General features: G+C 36.3%; 1 protein-coding gene across 7 annotated transcripts in view; it reads left to right on the top strand.

The window, feature by feature from the left end:
- The first annotated feature begins 5,289 nt into the window (after positions 1-5,289).
- KDM4C (lysine demethylase 4C) overlaps positions 5,290-7,831 on the top strand; it is a 248,398-nt gene continuing 245,856 nt past the window's right edge. For all 7 annotated transcript variants that reach the window (XR_003532110.1, XR_003532111.1, XR_003532112.1 and 4 more), the window contains exon 1: positions 5,290-5,376. The gene's annotated coding sequence lies outside the window, so the exon portion shown is untranslated. The remainder of the gene's footprint in view (positions 5,377-7,831) is intronic.

Here is a 7,831-nt window from a genome sequence, read left to right as displayed (position 1 = left end):
CGGAGCGAAACTCAGCGTTACATCTCTCCGTGTCCTTCAGCGCTGTGCTGAAATTATTGCGGATTTTTCTTAGTCTCTTTTTCGTACAGCTCGTTCGTTCCTGCACGTCGCTAGGACTTCGAAGCTGTGCGCTGAGTAAAACCCTCAGTTAAGCGCCGGTTCCACGTGTGTGTGTCTGTCTGTGGTTATAGTGCTACACGCTTTCGCAGCTGGTTTTGGGACCAGGGCTCTATGCCACCTTAATAGTCTTCTCTTAATGAGCTTTCTCTCTTCTTTAGTGGATTTTAGCTGGCAATCTGAAATGTGAAGTGCATGCAAAAAATTATTCCTGATAGCTTAACTGTATTAGGAAAAATAGTGGACGTCCACATGTTTGTTAAAAAATGATACTAGCTCGGAGAGTAAACAGCATTTATTTTTTACGTTTTTAAACTACGTTTTTGCATATTTGTGATTCCTGCACTATAGTTATCAGCTGTAGCAAGGGAAGTTACCTGGTGGCTACTAAACGAGCGCATTTTAAGCTGAAACGTTTTCCACAAGAATGAAGCTTTCTAGCAGCGTAATACAGGCTATTTTTGTGAGACTGCAGTGGGGTTTATTTTTGTGTCCGTGGTATAACATTTGTCTTGGGCTTTATCCTTATTTTTCCTTGAACTGTAATAACTAGCTGATTGCATTGCTTCAGGTAAGTAACTTCCAAACACAAGAAAATGGAAAACACAAGCGTCATTTCCTTTTCAGTAGTTAAAATGATAGTAATTTGAACCACTGCCCCTCATGCTTATCTTTCTCTCGACTTCCAGTTTGGAGTAGTGTTGGTGCTACTGATTGCTGGCAGCTGATGGTTTTCTGTTAGCTAAGTGCAGATACAGATGTGTATAAAAGCAATTTCCAGGGACTGACCCAGGAAACAATAGGTATCATTTAAATACGTGGACATGAGCTGTTGGATTAGGATGTAGATGAGGGAAAAATCTTCAGTCAGTGTTGGTTTTGAAAAGTCATTGATTTGGTCTCTTTTTTTTTTTTGAATGGTAAATATGATGAAATGGGAAAAAATTAAAATCCTGTAAGTTTAAGTCCTTAATTATTGATGAGTATTGCATGCAGAATTTTGTATCTTTTGACCTGATTTCTAAAAAATCACTTAAATGGTTCTTCACTAAATCTGAATGCACAGTCACTACAGTGATTCAAATCAGAAAATTATGTTGTCAACTTGTAATTATTAGAGTATTTCTAAGGTATTAGTAGGAGACACAGTACTTAGTAAAAAATATGATTTTATATGCAACTTTTAAAAAAAATACTGAATTCAGTAGATGTAAGCCTTTCTGAGTTTAAACAGCTCTAGATTGGTCTCAGTTCTGCAGTTAACACAGTTATTTACTAACTTTATTCTTAGGCTTCTTTTGCTAAGATATGTTTCATCAGCATGATGCTGAACAGAATGTGAATGGGTTTTGTGGTGGTGTCAGTTTTGGTCAAATATGTTTTATAAAGGTCGTATCTTTGTCTTACTATCCTCAGTGTAAATTAGAAAACCCCACCCTAATACTTAATTTTAGTCCACATGAAACTGTATTACTGTAATTCTGTTATTACAAGATATTTTCAAGTTCCCTGAGTGATCGCAGGAATCATTCAAAAGGTGATGTCCTGAAATGTTAAGATTTTAGTACTTATCTAGTAAAAAATCTCCATAGTCATTTGATAGCTTGATATTTCATATCTTAAAATGAACAAGCGATGTGTTGAGTTCTTTACTTGATTTTCTTTTAGATTCACAGGCAGACCCATAGGATATTTTGAACAGTGCAGTGCAGTGCAGTGTTTTTTACTTGCAGGATAGTAGTTGTTGTGTAATCAAATCACGTAATGAAGGTGTCAAGAAGAATTTGCTCATCCGAAGTCCAGAATGTGTTATAAACTCTTATTGTAGTTTTGCTTTATGAAAACTTAGTATTTACTTCAGGTTTCTTGGATGCCCGTATGTGTCATAAAAAAATCTTCTGTAGGCTTGCACTTTCTTCCAACCTGTTCAAAATATGGATTGGCACACAGTGGTTGAGTTGTTGGCTTTGTCATATTACTGAGTTATGCAAATACTCATTTTTATCCTTAATTCTCTTTACATCTAACATTTGTGGGACAGTATACCCTGAAAACTGAGGACAATATGAAGAAAAAAGGATTAGAAAACTTGTCAAGATTCTAAATTTAAGGTGTTAAAATTGAAAGATTTAAAGTTCAAAACACATTTCTGTGAAAACTGATTATTGAAAAAATGTCAGTGTCTGATCAGTTTCACTTTCTGATTTTCAGGCATGGTAGGATAATTCAGGTACAGATATTAAGGGAAAATTTTACAAACAAAATGCATTCCAGTTCCTTTGTGACATTTCTGCCTGTAAAAGGTAGAGTCACTCAACGGGAGCTGTTGGGATTTAGCTCATTAGACCTGTGATTTCCCACTGGGTTTTGTCTGATAAAATTAAAAGGCCAGTTACTAGCAGATAGCTTGTCTGTAAGAAGACCTAGATAAGTACTTCTATTCATGGTAGATGTTGTATGACAAAAATTGCTGTGCTGAGACAGGTTTTGTTTAATTTTCACAGTTTATTTCTTTGATTAAAACAATGTGTAAGTTGCTAAAATGGTAAATGAACCTATGGCTTTGGAGGTGGATAAATTGTTTATAATCATAAACTGCTTTGAAAAAAAAAGAGTACTTTTGATTTAAAGTTAAAATAGGGGAAATGTGTAGAAGTCTGGTAACTGAGCTATTAATAAAGGCATAGAAATGAAAAAGTGTAAGAAACTCCCTAGGTTTTAGGAATCAAACTCTTCATGTTTGGTTGGATTCAATGACGTATTCGGAGTATTTGATTTGAATCCATGATGATAAATACTGACATCAGTAAAAATCTCTAAAATTTGGGAAATTATTAGTTAATAATAAAAGCTTTTTCTTAACTGATTTGTTGCCTTCAAGGTTGTAGGTACGGCTTATATTTAAGTTGGTGAAACTTCTAAACTCACAGTGTTCTTTTGTTGTCCCTGTGGAAATCTCCTTTGGATTTACTGAGATATACAAATCTTTGCAGAATTGTAGAATCATAGAATATCCTGATTTGGAGGGGACCCACAAGGATCATTGAGTCCAACTCCTGGCCCTGCACAGGACACCCCAGGAATCACACCATGTGCCTGAGAGCGTTGTCTAAAAGCTCCTTGAACTCTGCAAGGCTTGGTGCTGTGGCCACTTCCCTGGGGAGCCTGTTCCAGTGCCCAGCCACCTCCCCTGATGCAGCTTCATGGCATTCCCTTGGGTTGAAAAGGATATAGATGTTTTGATGTTAAGGAGTTGTGAAATCCAAGATAAAACAGTATCTTTTGGGAGGAGACCTGCAAAAGCAGTTAATTACATGCCATATAGTTAGGGAGATTTTTTTGAGAAATGTGTATTGGCAGAAATGACAGACCTAGTAGAACTGTTTGAAAGTGCTTAATCAGGAAGCAATTCACATCCACCACCTGCATTTTCTATCCCCATGAATATTACAGACTGTGTTAGCAATGAATATTTTTCTGAACTTATGGGTACTTGTAAATTAGCCTTTTGAAAACTGAGAGCTAGACCAAACCACTGTCCGGACTCTGTGAGGGCTGCACCCAGATTTGATAGTATTGTTACACCATTGTGTGAATTCATGGTTTACTTGCATCTTGAATAGTGCTTACAGCTTTAATATCCATTTCCCATGACTAAAAATAATTTACTGGAACTGGCAAAGATAGGATACAATGATGATCAGAAATGTGGAATGGATTTTCTGTGGTGAGGCTAGAAGTTTTCAGCTTGGAAGAGATTCACTGCATGAGACCACGGTAGAGATCTGTAAGTCATGTGTGGTCAGAAAGTAAATGTGAGCAGTTAGATAACTGTTCCCAGTGTGCACATGAGATATCAGATAAATCTAAAATGCGAAATACTCAACATATACAGAGGAAGATACATCACTTAGCATATTGTTGACTGTAGAGTGCTATGTCATGAGATGTTTTGGATACTAACGGCCTACAAAGGTTCAGAATTGTGGGGAAAAAATCATCAAACTCCACCAAGTGCGAGTAATATCCGCTGTGCCTAAGGACTCCTTGATATATACATTACTGAAGAATTAGATGATATTCTGAAAAAGTAAATTATAAGCTACTCCTACACTTACTATTTACTAGATATCTGCTGTTAGCAGCTGTGGAAACTTGATAGATCTGACTTGCTGTTGCTGAAACCTGTGACATGCTACTTCCGACTAGGACTATGGATTTCATATGTGTGTTTTCATTAAAAAGAAGCATGGGTGGGGCAGGGTGGCCTGCCCGATAAGGCCAAGAATCCGGTCAGACGATGCATACAATGCAAGGCATTATGCAAACCATCGTGCAGGCCATTATGCAGGCCATCATGCAAGTTCTGCTGCTGGAGCCAGGCTGCTGTCTCGGTGTTGAATTATGCTAAAACCAGCCAGGTTCACCAGGCTTCAGATACACATTCTGGTTTTTAAAGCAGAATTTGACAGATAAACTAGTCACTGGCCTGTAAATCTGTGACTACCAGTCCGTCACTGTATAACTATAAAAGCCCAGTCCAACTTTCACGTGGCAGACTCTTCCTCATACTTTCTTGAAGTGTGGAGCTTTTCCCGTGAAGCAGAGATGCATCTTCATGGTTACTGCCCAGGGATTAAGAGAAAGAGAGATCTGCCCGCTGTCTCGTATTGTGAATTATATCAATCTCTACTTAATGGTTGTTTGTTTTGCTAGCTTTGATACAGTTCCTTTAATATAATTGCTTTGTTACAGTGCCCTATACCGCTTTATATGATGCCCTGCTAGTAGGTTTTTAGCTTTTACACTGTGTAATACATACTTTTGATTAAGATCTTTTGTCTGTTCAATTGTCCTATTAAATAATTAATTTTATATAAATATGTCCGTTTTGCCATTAATAAAAACCTACAAGACAATATGATTTAATCATACCTCTATAATTCTTTAAATTGAAACCATGGACACAGTCTGAGGCTAAGATAGGATTGATTAAGCTGCACCTAAACCCTTCTCTGAGAAGAAGTTTAGAAAGCAAGGGAGTCCTTTCTGTACCTCCTGACTGTGGCAGGGCTTCTTTAATAACTTGTTTAAGCTTTCCGCTCTCTCGTGTGACAACGGGTTGCAAATAAGAATAAGAAAAGTACTTTTTCTATCTGTTTTTTTTCTTCTTGTCCTTTGTCCCAGATCAATTATTTCAAGATGTTTTTCATGCTGTGAGCCTTGTGTGGGAGAAGAATGTCTATGGAATGAATTCAGGTAATTTTTCAGTTCAATATTTATGGGTTCGAATTAGACCATTTTTATATTTTTGCAATATTTTTTCTGTAAGTCTAGTACCAAACACAGAAATGCAAACTAGAAATGAAGTTTGCAAACTACTCAGAGCTTTATAGTAAAATTGAGGTGGTTTCAGGAGCTTCAGAATATGGTTACTTGCCCGGATTCCTGGTTTCTCAAGTTTTTATAGTCTATTAACATCGTCAATGCTTCTAACATATTAAAACTTAATTGATTCTTCCTGATGATGGTGGATGTCTGAGGAATGCATACCTAACTATGAGATTTGGCCTCATATCACAAATACAAAACTCTGTGTCCCATATATTTCTTTTATGAGTTAATACAACCAAATAATCTAATTGACAGGTTTGGAATTTCTGGTAGATAGGATCTCTTTCAAAGCCAAGTACATAAAGTAGGCATATATAATTTGCCTGCACATTTACTGTGATTAAAGGAATAATTCAAACATAACTGTGCAAAACCAAATTACATTGAGAATTAACTGTTTGCATGCTCGGTAATAGTTGAACAAGCAAACTGTGCTTTTATGTTTCCAATTACCTAAAAGTAATTCTTATAGCTAATCGTGGGCCGTGCATTCATGTAGTATCTTGCATCTTTGAATTAACTTTGTCAAACAATATGGGGAATTGCATGGTACCTACTTAGAGATTATGCTAAAAGCTTTAAAAATGATGTAAGAAAATGCAGAAGTGAATCTACCCTGGTGTGTTTACCTGTGTTGTAGATAAAATTGCTGCTTAGACTATTGTAGATTAAGACATGGTTTCCTACTAGTTTCCTTTCCAGCTCTTGCAGAGCTGGTGGTACAAACATCTTTATTTTGCTAAACAGAGTATGGAAACAGGAGGTTACGGGAGCTAATCATAATTTTCTTCAGATTTTGTCAATAAAGTGTTCATATTGAATGATTCCTAAAAAATGGCAGCTTCATAATGTGAATGCTTATCTTGTGTTATTTTAGTTTGAAAACTTTCATATCTGACAACTGCTTTCAGATATATTACTTTGTGTTTTTCAGATCAGCCTCAAGAAAAGTGTTGTGGCTCTTTGTGCATGCCTTTCTGTGGACAAAGTTATTTTCTTGTTATTAGCTGTTTAAAAAAAAATTCTGGGAGTTAATTCTTCCTCAAATGCTTGTTATCCCATAGCTAGTGTGGTTGAAAATTTACAACAAAAGAAAAAGGGAAGAATGTGTGTTTTAGCTAATTTATCTGTGAGAAGCGATGACCTTCAGAGATTTGATCTCTTCCTTCATTTTTGCTTTTACTGGAGCTTGCTTTGTGTGATTTGTTTAATTTGGATTGCTGAGTAAAGGTTGTGGATGTTGATATTTTATGTATTAGAACACACAGAAATAATAAATAATCTTATCTTTCAAAATATGAGCACATGACACAGGTATGACATGAGTGGTCTGTAGTTACTTAGCACTTTCCCATGTTAGCTAATAATTTTGTGTATAGTGCAGTAGACAGCTGGCTGTGCTTTTCCGCCTTTCTTGTTCAGCAGTGCTTTCAGTAGAGGGGCCAAAGTGGGCAGTCAAGAGATGCCTCCCACAAAGCACCTTTGGAAGAAATAATTTGTCAATATTTTATCTTGTGTCTTAAAGCCAGAAAGTTTTGGTTCCCTGCTGATGATGGGTGGATCTCAAAGTATTGGTTTGTTCATTTTACGCTAGAAGGAAAAAGAGAGACAGTACTGTAATACTGAAAGTTGGTTTCATGTAGTGAAGGCTGCCGTTTTTTGCGCATTTTAACCAACTGCAAATTAACACATGCTGTTTTTCTAGTGTGTTTCATTCTGGTTTAGTATTTTCTAGTTTTGTGAATTGGCGTCATGCTTGTAATTTGATTAATTTGCTAGTTTAGATTTCTGTGACAGATATCAAATAAACGGAACTTGGAAGATATTTTCCAGTTCTGGGAATAATGTATTCTGTGTTCTTCCGAGGGTATGGAGAATTCTGCATCAAAGAACAGTGTTTAACAGATAACTTTTCCACCAATACATTTTATTTAGTATTTTGACAGCTTTAATAGTATGGCAAGTTGTAGGGATTACAAAAACCTGTTCAATGTTTTGGCAGGGGAGGCTTGAAATTGTAGCTGCCTGGTACTAATTTGGATAGTTAAACTTCAGTTTGCTGTGGTATGGTACCACAATATCTTAGGATACAGAAGAAACAATTCTGTAGATTCTGCACTTAGCAAACAATCATGCAGAATACAGTGTGTGATCAAGCATGTAATATGGTACACTTCTGTTCTTAAGTATCAGATCTGTTATGTTTATACAGGCTATGCTGTTCAAATATTACAGGAGTTATTTAAAAAGCACTTTTGCCTGTCACTGTAAGTGGTGAAATATGTTTGCATCTTGGATTATGTAAAGAATTGTAGCATTA

This window comes from Neopelma chrysocephalum, unplaced genomic scaffold (assembly GCF_003984885.1).
Source record: "Neopelma chrysocephalum unplaced genomic scaffold, ASM398488v2 Primary Assembly neopelma1_96921, whole genome shotgun sequence".
NCBI lineage: Eukaryota > Metazoa > Chordata > Aves > Passeriformes > Pipridae > Neopelma > Neopelma chrysocephalum.
This window is presented reverse-complemented; position numbering and strand designations above follow the sequence as displayed.